The sequence below is a fragment of the Tiliqua scincoides genome, chromosome 8, assembly GCF_035046505.1.
Source record: "Tiliqua scincoides isolate rTilSci1 chromosome 8, rTilSci1.hap2, whole genome shotgun sequence".
NCBI classification, from domain to species: Eukaryota; Metazoa; Chordata; class Lepidosauria; order Squamata; family Scincidae; genus Tiliqua; species Tiliqua scincoides.
In genome coordinates this window covers 31,129,569-31,143,185 of record NC_089828.1, presented here as the reverse complement: position 1 = coordinate 31,143,185, position 13,617 = coordinate 31,129,569, and the positions used below count along the sequence as shown (strand labels likewise).

Here is a 13,617-nt window from a genome sequence, read left to right as displayed (position 1 = left end):
TTTTGCACAAACCAAACATGAATGACACAGAAACGTGGAGGTCACGGATGCAGGTACAACCCCAACATACCTCCTCCATTCATTTCTTTCTACAATAAATGAAAGAGTTTGCTACATGATTCTGCCCACCCATTACAACCTTGTGACAGGGTCCTGCTCTGTGTGCCATCTTTGCTTGAAATGTAATTGATGTGCATGCAGGACAGGCCTTTTTGGTGGTGGCCCCCAGGCTATGGAACGTCCTGCCAAAAAGGAATTGCAATGTTCCTTACTTCCGTATTTTAAAAAAAGTTTCATATGTGCATTTATACCACTAGGTCTTTGGTGTTTAATCTGAGGGGACCTTTGTGAAATGATGCTGTTAAATTAATGATACAGTTTCAGTTTTATTATCTGTTCTTTATCTTAGGCTATTATGTTTTGTAAGGAGTTCTATAGTCTTAAATTTTTGACTTGCATGTTTATTTAATCTATACCAGGGGTGTCCAAAGTTTTTGGGAGGAGGGCCACACTGTCTCTCAGACACTGTGTCGGGGGCCGGGGGGAAAAATTTACATTTAAAATTTGAATAAATCTACATAAGTTTACATAAATGAATATATTAAAGATGAACTTATATGAATGAATGAAGGTCTTGCAATAGCTCAAGGCCTATAAAATGCCTTGCACAAAGCGAGGCTGGCCTGTTCTTTGCTGCCACTACATCATAGACGTAATGCCACTACAGACGTGAAACAACAAGCAGTGGAGGGAGCTCTCATCCCACGGCTCACATGAGAGGTCAAACAGTCTCCCTCAAGCTGAGAGCAATTGCATCGGGCCAGTGTGGGCTGCAACAAATCTCCGGAGGGCCAGAGGCTCATTGGAATCTGGGGGCTCCCTGAGGGCCACATTGAGAGACCTTGAGGGCCGCAAGTGGCCCCAGGGCCGGGGTTTGGGCACCCCTGATCTATACTATAGAAACCTTGGGGCCAATGGTGGAAGGTGCGGTACAAATGGAAAATAATTTAAAAATTTAATATATATAACTTTTAATGCTATCTATAAAATATACATTAAAATATGCATACAATTAAAATGCAGTTTTTCTTAAAAACTATCAAATTTGCAGTGGGAACTGTACGTGTCAAGGAAGAATTAGAGAAGGGGTGAAGGTAACATCTTTGTGTGTGTTTCTATGAGTGGGGTCACTATATTTCACAATTGACCGGACACAGCAGACAGATACTAAATGACCTTTTTCCTTCCCCCCTTGACCCTCTCTTCCCTCCCCTACCCCATTTCAGCATGTTTGTTGCTAAAAGTAGACACTTCCTCCTTTATATTCTTGGACTCTCTCTCTATTGTATTGTGTTTCTAGATGTGCTGGTGGTGGTGAAGGCTTGCACACTAAAAGTGTTGCCAGCTGCTCAGAAAAAGAAGCAACCTGCTTTGCTCCTGTGTCTTTAACAGATTTTTTAAGTAGAACAGTCAGGGTGAAGCTATTCATGGCCTAGGAGATGAACTGCATGGACTGTTCATTGCTGCTGCTTAAATTGTCACTAGAGAGATGGTTATTACAGGAACTTGGTCTGAAAATTGGCAACTTTTGTTTGCCAATTGGCTGATAAGACAGCACAGGATGTTCACAAACATTCCAACTTCTCAAGGAACAAAGTTGTTGGAATGTTGAAGTCAGAAAGGGCCTATGATAGGGATGGGTGGGAGGCAGGAATGCTAGAGAGGCTGTTCAAGAGACAGGGTAGCAAAAAAGCAGTGGGACACAGTACAACACATCCGGAAAAACAAAGAGCTGGAAGAATAATAGGTGGTAGACACAGTGCTGAAAAAAAGAGCCAAGGAGAAGTTCTGATGTCTACTCAGAAGTAAGTCCCATTAGAGTCAATGGGGCTTAATCCTAGGAAAGTGTGGATAGGATTGGGCTGTGAGTCAAGATTCTTTTTTGCGTGAGCTTTTACCAATGCTCAGGAATGGACATGCACATCAGTAAAACACAGCACAAAAAACACCTTGATGCAGATATGCACTGGTTCACACTAAGATTGCTTTTTGCAGAGTTTAATCATAAAGTGCACAGAAGGAGTGAAAGATGCACATGAACTGAAAATTGCAGCAAACTGAGCATGCTCCAATTCTGAAAATAATTTTAGAAATTTTCCTAGTTGAACCAGAATTCAGGAGAGGTGGAATGCATCACAGAGTGAAATTCTAAAACAATAAAGGCTCAGATTGAACCCCCATGCTAATTTTACTTCCCATCAAGAGCATGTAACTTGTAGCCTTAAACCAGATGAATGTTACCAAACAAGACTGGATTTAATGTTTCTGAAAAACACAGGATATGTCTACACAACAAACTTAACCGATTTCTGCCCAGTCCACAAATGTACACATTTGATCCCTGTTGCGTACATGCAATGTTGGGCAGAAATGAAGGGTTTACCAGTCATTCCCTTTCTCCAGGAAACTGGAATTCTGTCAGGGGTAGATGGCAGGGTGTGGCAGGGGGTAGATGGACTAAGCATCTCAAATAGATAATTCTCAGCAAAATAAAGGAAGAAATATCTGCTGCTTTACACATGTAGCCAACCCTCCTCCACCCCAAAGGGAGCAGATCACAAGCTCTGCTTATAAATTGCGGTCCTGAATATTTATCTGACTGATGGATGCCTTCAGGGGCCAGTTATTCCCAATACAGGCAGAAGGAAGGAAAAGGGGGTGGCAGCAGGGTGGGGGAAACAGCTTAATTTATTCAGCTGATTAAAAGAAAGAACCCAGGATAGAGTGGATGTTGCAAGGTTTATACCCCAACTTCCTCTTCCTTTCTTGATACTCTGATCAGGCCAGGCCCATCTCCTAAAACACACACACGGGGGGGGGGGGGGAATATGAAGAAACTGAGCCTGTCCAGCATGAGGTGATTGACTATCAAGTGGTGATAATAAAACAAAAATATCTGGTCTCTTCTTAAAGGTGGGGCTTCCGCACCACACTGGTTCACAGGTTAAAATGGAAAAACAAAACCAAAAAAATCAAATTATGTGGGAATTCTTGTAAGCAAAGTCGAGTTAAAAGAACTCTGCTTCTCATCTCAAAGGAATGTTGGTCCAGCACTCTGAATTTCATGAATCACATACAACAGCGATCTTCCCACTGGAGACCGCTATGCCCAGAAAAAGTCTTCTCCATCCTGACCGGCCCTTATTGTTCTGCCGCACCGCCGTTTCTTTTTCACCTTGATTGCTGCACAGGGATGCTCTGGGCAGTTGCGTCTATTGCCCAGGGTCCTAACAGGCTGGGCAGCAGGATGCCCTGGCAAACGCTTTGCAGCAATCGAGGTTAAAAGAAGTGGCACCATGGCAGGACGGTAAGCACCGCTCACGGGAGGAGGGCTTTTTCCAAACCCCTGATCCAGTCTGCAGGCCAGGGTGTGGTGATACCTGATCTAGAAATTGAAAAGGTTTAGGGTGAAGTTGGTATAGGGTGTAGCTCTCAAATGGGCTTCCGACAGTCAACTTGGGCACATTACCTCATACATCAGGGGTGTCCAAACATTTTGGCAGGAGGGCCACATCATCTCTCTGACACTAAGTTGGGGGCCGGGGAAAAAAGAATTAATTTATATTTCAAATTTGAATAAATTTACATAAATGACTATATTAGAGATGGAACTTATATGAATGAATGAAGGTCTTGCAATAACTCAAGGCCTATAAAAGGCCTTGCATGAAGCAAGGCCGGCCTTTCCTTCACTGCCGCAGCCGCATCACAAACGTGAAACAGCAAGCAGTGGAGGGAGACTTCGTCCCATAGCTCACGCAAGAGGTCGAACAGTTGGCTATCACGCTGAGAACAATTGCGCTGGGCCAGTGCAGGCTCCATCAAGTTTCCGGAGGGCCAGAGGCTCATTGGAGACTGGGGGCTCCCTGAGGGCCAGATTGGGAGTCCTCGAGGGCCGCAAGTGGCCCCAGGGCCGGGGTTTGGGCACCCCTGTCCTACATCATGCTCATCAAGGACACCACCTATACCACAATACCAGCCCAACCACCCAGTGAGAGCTCATTGCATCAATCCCATGGTGGACCTCCTCCCATACCAGTGCAGTGGCATCACTAGGGTCGGTGTAACCCCCATTAACTTTATTTGTTTTTGTTTGTTTGTATGACAGTACAGGTTACCCAACAAATCAGGAACCAACAAAAAACCACTGGCCAACTTGATGTCACTCATGCAATTGTTCTAGTATTAGATCTGACACATGGAAATGAGAGCTGACTCGCTAACACATTATTGGTTTCCTGCTGTGCCATAATAACACCTCATTGGCTCTCAGAACAATTTGTCTCATTGGTCAGTTGTGAGTTAAAGAAATCTACATTTTGTTACATAAGGCAGTTGTATTTTCCTTTTCTGGTTATTTAGCTATAAAGTTTGAAAGAAACCAGATATTTCTATGCAGTTGGTTTCATTTCATTCTGCACTAAATTACCCACTGAATGATATATAACATGATTATTATTGGAAAATAAAATAAAACTAGAAAATTTTAAGAAAATTATAAACACCAAGATTTTCACAATTTTGGCCAGTAGTGGTGTTACACACCTCCCCAAGGCTGTCACTGAATGTGGTCTGCACCGCCTAGTGATGCCACTGTAGTCACCTGAGTCAACTGACCCACAGGGATCAATCCAGCTCCATTAGGCCCTACAACGGCAAGTTCTGAGGCTGTGGCCTTCAGTATGATTAGCTTGTCTCACTGAGGGAGGAATCTGCCAGTCTAAACCTCATGCTTCAGAAGAGGATTTTCCCCATTCCATTCCTTTATCAGTCCACAAGTTTGCTTTGCCCTGCATTCCACTCCTCCTTAAAACCAGTTCAACTAAGAAAATTTCAAAAACAAATACCAGAGTTAGAGCATACATTCTTTGTCATAGCTTTATCATAGCATAGATCAGTGATTTTCAACCTTTTTCGTCTCATGGCACACTGACAAGGTACTAAAATTGTCGAGGCACACCATCCGTTTTTGGACAATTGACAAGGCACACCTTGCTGTTGGTGGGGGGCTCATATCCCCAATGGTCCTATTAATAAATGACTCTCCACCAAACTCCCATGGCACACCTGGGGACCATTCACGGCACACCAGTGTGCCACAGCACAGTGGTTGAAAATGGCTGGCATAGATGCAAGGCACCAGGACGCAGGTTGTGTCTGTTGTGTCTGTCTGTTGTGTCTGTTACGTGCTCTCTGAAGTGTTTGGTGGGCCACTGTAAGATACAGGAAGCTGGACTAGATGGGCCTTTGGCCTGATCCAGCAGGGCTCTTCTTATGTTCTTTGAGTTCCTTCATCTCAGAGACATCTTCCTCCCAAACCCTTTATGTTACTGACATGCACCTGAACATTCATCAGAAAAGCAATCTGGATGTGACCATCAGTCATAAAGATGTGACAAAAGAATGTGATCATCAAGACTCTTTTTGCTGTGGTGTCTCACCAATGAGCACATGTATCAGATCGACAGTGGACAAAAAGAATCTTGTACAATCAAATCCAGATTACTGTTTGCCATGTTTCATCCATGCACATTGATCACGTGGAGGAGGGGACATGGCAAATCAGTGGAAGGAATGGAAAACAGGGACAAACTGCACATGTGCAGACTTGGCTGATCCAAAATTTGGAAATTAATAGTATATGACTGATAGATGGGACTCGTTAGCTTGGGAAGGCAGCTCATCTGAGAGAAGGAGAACTCTGATCCCAAACTTCCACTGCCTTGTGGTTACATCCAGTTATGGAAAAGGCTTCAGGAGACAACCTCGAGGCAAAATCCGGAGCCGGAGTCCCTGAGGCAGTTCATGGCTGAACACAGTCACGTTCTGGCAACTCCTGCGACGCCACTGGAACCAACCGTATTGGCCTCTGCCTTTCCATTGGACCATTTCAGCGACATGGAGAGGAGGGATTTGCTGCATGGGTAACAGTCTATCCTCCATATCTACCTTACCCAGGCTTCGCACACTGGAGAGGACACTCTGTTCCAGAATCACCATTCAGAGCACGATACCATAGTCTTCCACGACTGAAGGATGCCAACACAGGTCGAGGATTCCTGCTGCATCGGTTCAATTTGGAAACAAGACTGTGTAATTCAGAACTCCAAACTCCAGGGAGGAACTTGGATGAGAACTTCAGAAGTATCACTGACTTCCTTCCTGCTTCGATTACACGTTATGTTTCTAATCTTCTTTGGCTGCATATAGATTTTGATCCTTCCTTACCCTGAACATCACTGCTCATCCCTGGCCCTGTTGTGCCACCTCCCCAGGACTCTAACACCTGACCCTGCAAATTGGAGTCCTCACCATTTTTGGTAGCTCAGCTGTTTCCCTTATAATAAATCCATTTTTGGCCTTGGAACAAATGAGGAATCAAACAGCCTTCAGAGCATCTCTTCACCTGCTCCCATTTACAGATTTCAGTCAACACCCAACATATCTGGCCTTTCCGGGAGTGAGAGGCAGTGGCTGGAGTAGGCCCATTCTGGCCCAGCTGCATGCACACACCCTTCTCCGGCCTTTGACAACAGATGTTTTGACGGTATCCACCTTGCCTGTCTAGGGAAGGTGGCAGTTGAAAAAGAAAATCCTTCTGAGAACCAGTGGAGACAAAGAGCCCTGGGAAGTTCTTCCGGGCTGGGTTCAAGAGTCGCCAAGCAGCTGTGAGTAGGAAGGAAACAAAAGCAGCCATTCCCCAAAAGGGCACAGGAGAGTGCAGCAGGAGAAGAATAAAAGAGCAAAAGGCTCTCATGGACAGACAGCAAGCCACTTGCAAAAGGGACTCCCCAGTTCAATGCTTGAGTCTTCCAATGAAGAAAAGTTCATTATGGGTTACAAGTCATAGTAGGTATGTGCAAGCTCTTGGTTTTAGAGGAAGGCTGCCTCTGATTGCCAGAAGCAGGGGAGGGCACCAGGATGCAGGTTGTGTCTGTTGTCTTGTGTGCTCCCTCGGGCATTTGGTGGGCCACTGTGAGATACAGGAAGCTGGACTAGATGGGCCTATGGCCTGATCCAGCGGAGCTGTTCTTATGTACTGGTCTGCTGGGGGTGGGTCAATCTGCTGTTTTGTGCACATTACATGCTTTTCCCAATAAAAAGATGCAGCTGCCCTTAGAAGGCAATTGAACCTCCCTGTTCAGAGGCAGTCTATCTCTCAATACTAGTTACTGGAGAAGAATGACTGGGGAGGGATGCTGCCTGCATGACCTTCTCATGGGCTTCCCAGATGCACCAGGTTCACCACTGCTGGAAATAAAAGGTTGGACAAGGAAGTCTCTTGGTTTAATGCAGTGGTCCCCAATCTGTGAGGCACAGCTCCCGGGAGAGGAAGCACAGGACACTTGCTGCCTGACAGCGAGCATCCTACAAGATGCTGAAAATGCCTGTAAGAGGTTCGGCTTGGAGGGCAGAGCTCTATGCACAGGTGTTCGCTGCACGAAAAGCTCCGCCTCCCCAGATCCTCTTCCTACTTTACATAAGAACATAAGAACAGCCCCACTGGATCAGGCCATAGGCCCATCTAGTCCAGCTTCCTGTATCTCACAGCGGCCCACCAAATGCCCCAGGGAGCACACCAGATAACAAGAGACCTGCTTCCTGGTGCCCTCCCTTGCATCTAGCATTTCAGCATCGTGTAGGGTGCTCACAACCCAGAAGTCAGTGGCGGTGACGTCACTGCCAATTCCAGGTGCCAAGCTCTGTACCTGCAGCAGGAAGGGAATCATGATGGAGGTAGGGGACCACTGGTCTACTCCAACAGGAGTCTTCTTGTGTGTTTAGTCACAGTAGCTAAATGGAACCTTCCCATACAAAGTCAGTCTACCTCTGAATGCCAGATGCTGGGGGAGAGACAACAGGACAGGATGAGAGCCTTCAAGCCCTTGCCAGCTTCCCAGAAGCATCTGACCGGCCATGGCTGAAAACAAGGCTCTGTGCCAGGTGGATTCTTTGCTCTGCTGACCCCAAGGGCCCTTCTCATGGTTCCGTTTGGTTAGCGGCCTGGTGGTGGCATTTAGAAATGTGTTCTCACCCCCTTCTTGCTTGGGGCTTTCTTTGCTATTTCTTTTCCTTCCACTTGGCTTCCTGGAATGCAGCAACAGCATCTTCTTGGAGATAGCTGTAAGAAAAGACGCTACAGCATGTGTGTGTATGTGTCTGTACACACACAATGATCCTGTTAGTCACACTTGGCACCTCACCCTCTGTTCCAGCATTGCTGTGCGAGCGACACCACATCACATTGCAAATGTGTGTTTTTTTTTCAAGCACACACCTTAACACTGTGCCAAGCTTTCTCCATCTCCACAAAAATTCCCCCCCACCCCTCCACCCCGGCCTGCAATTGTTTTTCTGCTGAACTTTGGCTCACTGAGCTCATGGAAGGGACAGTCCTTGCCAAGGATTGGACACCACTTCTGCAGATCACCCAGGGAGATACACGCGCCTCCCCGCTGTTTTTCCCCCACCAGGTGGTTTTTGGAAAACTGGTGGAGCAAGTAAACCTTCCCACTCCACTGCCCTGGCGTCTGGGGCTGGCACATCTGTTTCAAGGGAGAGCAGGCCATTTTGCAGCCAGCGGAACAGGAATATTCCGGACAAGCAGGGGAAAGAAAAATAAAACAAAAACAGAATAATGATTCCCTCCTATCTGAGCGGAAACTAAACTTCATAACTGGATCATCTCCTCCCACATCAGCCTGCCCTCACACAACATTCATCACCTGAGGCCCTGCTCTATGCCCCATTGCCTGCCAAGCTATGACTGATGGGTGTATGGGGTATAGCTTTCTCAGTGGTGGCCCCCTCAACTTTGGACTTCTGTTGGAAGGTGAGGTTAGCCCCCATGTTGCTTTTAGAAAGGCAGCTCATTATTTCAATCAGCTTTTCCTCAAGTTATTTTAGGTCTCTTTGATCTGGGTTGGGTTTTTTTTTAGTTTGCTTGCTTCTGCTGTGATTATTTGTGTGTGTGTGTGTGTGTGTGTGTGTGTGTGTGTGTGTGTGTGAGAGAGAGAGAGAGAGAGAGAGAGAGAGAGAGAGAGAAATTTTTTAATGTGTTTTCATATGATTATTTGTGTGTGTGTGTGTGTGTGTGTGAGAGAGAGAGAGAGAAATTTTTTAATGTGTTTTCATATGAGGCCCCCAGGCCCCAGGAGAGGGACCAAAAGAGCCCTTTGCTCCTGGTGGAGCAGGTAAAGATCCTTTTGCTACAGGAGAGGAGGGTAAAGACCACTCTGTTTGTATCTCTGTTTGGGAGGAAGTAGTTGAGGTGTGTAACTGTGTGTGTGGGCAGGGGGAGACATCCTTGGGGCCAGGTCCTACAGCAAGGACAGGATGGGAAACATCTGGAGACCAACTACAGCCTCTGATGCTCCAAATGCTGACTCTTTCTGAGGGTTTCGTCTGTACGTTTATTTGCTTCAGGGCAGTCCAGCAGATTTACTGTAAAAACTTCTGGCAAATGTAAGAACCAGTGCTAGATCAAGGCACAAAACATCTTCCAGAAACTAAAACAGTTGAAACCCCCATATCTTAAGGCCAGGCCAGGCCCAGCTTTGGGTCAAGGCACTCTAACTAGGTAAACAACACCAGCCAGAGTCATGCCAAGTACAGGGAAACTGCGGGGGAGACCACATCTGTGCACATGAAAGAGAGAGCGAGAGGTTGTGTCTGCACCAGCTGCCAATAAGTGCAGCCGCCCCCCCCCTTCTCTCCACTTTGCACCTCTGGGTATATTTATTTGTGAGATAAGACTCATCTCAGGCCACCTCTCCACCCGTCTCTCCTCTCCCAGAGCATCCTCGTTGCCTGGCTAATCTCTGTTGCCACGGCAACGTCATCCCAAGCACCCACCTCCCGGCACCCGAGCATTATAAATTACTACTAAGTGGCTTCCTCACAGAGAGGAGATGAAACACATGGGTCTCCACCCTAGTGGGAGTGAGAGAAGCCAACGGCACGCCTTGCCTAGATCCTGGCTCTGCCAGTGGGGGGGGGGGGTAATGCGATGGGTACCAGAGAGACCTACAAGGACTGGCACATTTGTTCCAGCCATATGACTAGTTAGTATATGAAAGAGCAGATTGACAACAGGCAGATTCTGAACTGTGGGAGAGGCGGCGGGATACTCAAGAGGCAAGATTCGAATCCAGGACCCAGTTTACGACATGGAGAGAGCTGGTGCAGGAGAGAACTGTCTCTGTCAGGAGTTCCTTTACAGGTGGACCCAGAGGGGTTCCCGTAGTAGCTGAGCACACCACCCTTTCCTGGACCTTCACTGAGTTCTGATTTGGGGCATGCATCAGTACTTGTCGTCTGTCCCCCCCAGCAAGAATGTGGGAATGGAAACTTTGGGTGGCCAAACAAGCATTTGTTCACCATTTTTGGAATTCAGGTTGAAGCTGTGGCTGCCACAGTTGTTGGAAATCGGAGAGGGTGTGTGTGTGACAAGCTGTAACTTCTCCTTTAACCATATAACTTCCAAGCCTCGCCCAGGGGGAAAAAGTAAGAACATAACATTACATTGAGTTTCAAAGCACATCTGCTTGGCAATGTCAACAGTTGCCTACTTTAGGGGCAATTCCCCCCTGAAAAATCCTGAAACCGAATATTATTGGATTCTTGAAAACTGGGAAGCTGGCACATCAATTCTTGTATACCAATCAGAGCCAAGAAAGGGTGAGAAGTATCCCTCCTCCTTCAGGAAAAAAAACTTGTTTCAGAGCTGGAAGAATCTTCCTCTGAGCATCTGCAGAGTGCATTTCCCTCCCCACTTAGAAAGTATATTATTGTATTGGCAACCTTCAGTCTCGAAAGACTATGGTATCGCGCTCTGAAAGGTGGTTCTGGCACAGCGTCTAGTGTGGCTGAAAAGGCCAATCCGGGAGTGACAATCCCTTCCACACCGGGAGCAAGTGCAGTCTGTCCCTGGTCTGTCTCCCTGGCTATGGGCCTTCCTTCTTTGCCTCTTAGCCTCAGACTGTTGGCAAAGTGTCTCTTCAAACTGGGAAAGGCCATGCTGCACAGCCTGCCTCCAAGTGGGCCGCTCAGAGGCCAGAGTTTCCCACTTGTTGAGGTCCATCCCTAAGGCCTTCAGATCCCTCTTGCAGATGTCCTTGTATCGCAGCTGTGGTCTACCTGTAGGGCGCTTTCCTTGCACGAGTTCTCCATAGAGGAGATCCTTTGGGATCTGGCCATCATCCATTCTCACGACATGACCGAGCCAACGCAGGCGTCTCTGTTTCAGCAGTGAATACATGCTAGGGATTCCAGCACGTTCCAGGACTGTGTTGTTTGGAACTTTGTCCTGCCAGGTGATGCCGAGGATGCGTCGGAGGCAGCGCATGTGGAAAGCGCTCAGTTTCCTCTCCTGTTGTGAGCGAAGAGTCCATGACTCGCTGCAGTACAGAAGTGTACTCAGGACGCAAGCTCTGTAGACCTGGATCTTGGTATGTTCCGTCAGCTTCTTGTTGGACCAGACTCTCTTTGTGAGTCTGGAAAGTAGCCTCAGCCTTATGGGGCAGGGTTTGGAAGACAAGCCTCTTCTAGCCCGTTTTCTTTTTGAAAAACTCTGCATCACAGAATATTTGGAGGCCGCTTGAATTTCTCTCCCAAACACACAGTTCTGCTCAGCTGACATGTGAAATATTTTCCTAAGTGCTGATGTGGGACGTTTTTATTTCCATGATCCCAGGGAAAGGCCGAGTGACCCTTTGTCTTCACACCCTGATGCAGGACAATAATGTTTGTTTGCCTTTCCATGGCTTTTCTCATTATATCATCCCCAAAGGCTGCAGTAAAGTTTGGCCAGTTACTTCTTCCACCCTGCCCCGTTCAGCAGCAGCCCTCTCTGCCTCACCACACTACGCAAGAAAGGTGTGGGGGCCACTTGTGTCCGAGCCAGGTTGCTCTCAGAAGTCTAGATGGAGCTGCCATATTCTCTATACACAGCAGTAGGAAGCAGCAACTGTTACCCTGCACGTGCCCGATCTTGTCTGATCTCGGAAGCTAAGCAGGGTCAGGCCTGGTTAGTACTTGGATGGGAATACCCGGTGCTGTAGGCTTATACCATAGTCTGTCGAGACTGAAAGTTGCCAACCAGTGGCAGTAGGAATGCACCCAGCAACCGTTCAAAGGACTGCACTATCAGCTGAAGAGTGGAGGGCTGTCCTCAGTGGCAGGGAGCATGCTTTGCATGTAGAAAGGTCCTAGGTTCAAATCCTGGCAGCAAATTTAGGGAGCAGTGGAAAAGATCCTTGCCTTCCGCAGCCAGCCTTCAGAGCTGCAGCCAGCCTTCTTGACAGCACAATCCTAATCTCCTCTTTTGCTGGCACAGCAGCTGCTGTGCCAGCCTAGAGTGTCACAAACGTGCTGTTAAGCAACTACTCTAGAGCAGGGGTCTCCAAACCCTGGCCCGGGGGCCAGATGCGGCCCACAGAGTGCTTCTGTCTGGCCCGCAGCCAGCCTCTGATCTCCTGAGAGCCTCTGGCCCAGTTGACCAACACAACCAGAGTTGTGCTTGTGGGGTGGGGGAATGGGGGTCCATTTAAGTAGGTGTGTTTTATTTCTTGGGCTGTGTTGGTGCTTGGAGAAATCCTGGACATTTGAGCCCATTCATTCATTCATTTCAGTCCTTTGTCTAAGTTCCATCTCTAATGTATTTATTTTAATTTTAATTCAATTTCTTTGTCTGGCCCTTGACACTGTGGGGGAGGACGGAATAGTGGCAAAAAGGGGTGTGACGGGTCAGGGGAGGGCAGAATGGGATGGAACAGGCCTCAGAGGGAACAGGAGTCCAGTTTTAATGGGTAAGCAACTGGGATCTTGCCTACTTTGCTTATTCTGACAGCTGTTAAAATCTGGCTCAAATTAATCATTTCGAATGGCAGCCATTTCCTCCTGTATTTGCTTCAGCACTGAAGTTCTGTTCATATATTGATCCTTCACTGTGGATCTGAGATGGGCAAATCCATTGCAGCTTGACTTGAGTTGTCACGAGTCTCCGCCCCCTTTAATTCAACTCAAGAACGGGTCCTAACAGGAAGACTTTCCTCGTCACCCAGAGCGTTTTGGCAACTCTAAAAGATTCAAGTCCCAAGTCTTTTCTGTAAAAAAAAGTCAGCCATGGCTCCACAGAAAAAAAGTGGAGTTGCTGCCAGGGTGTATGTCAGAGTTCTTTTTAAACACTTCCCTGATGTTCCTGCCCCTCCCATCTGCAATCAGATACCCTTAAACCCAAACAAAAAAATTGTTTCCCTCCAACCCCAGCCCCTGTCTCTGCCTCTTGCCTGAACATAACATAACCTGCTGCTGCTCGCACAGATCTGAATGCCCAGCTTCTGGATCACTGCACTAGGTATTCTGGGCGATACAGAAGTGATGCAACATCAGAATATGCAAGGGGTACCCCCAAACCAGGTGTGGGTGACTCAAGTCACCTGAATCCCTGGCACTTTCCAAGTCAGCAGCCCCAGACTTGAGTGTTAGCCAGAGTCTTTGACAAGTGTGACTTGAGTCCATATGAGTCAGCGAAAAACATGTATTTTCATGACTCGA

At 47.3% G+C, this 13,617-nt stretch overlaps 1 protein-coding gene across 1 annotated transcript in view; it reads right to left on the bottom strand.

Annotated features, from left to right (window-relative positions):
• PALM (paralemmin) overlaps positions 1 to 13,617 on the bottom strand; it is a 57,084-nt gene that overhangs the window by 33,328 nt on the left and 10,139 nt on the right. The gene's annotated exons all lie outside the window — the stretch shown is intronic.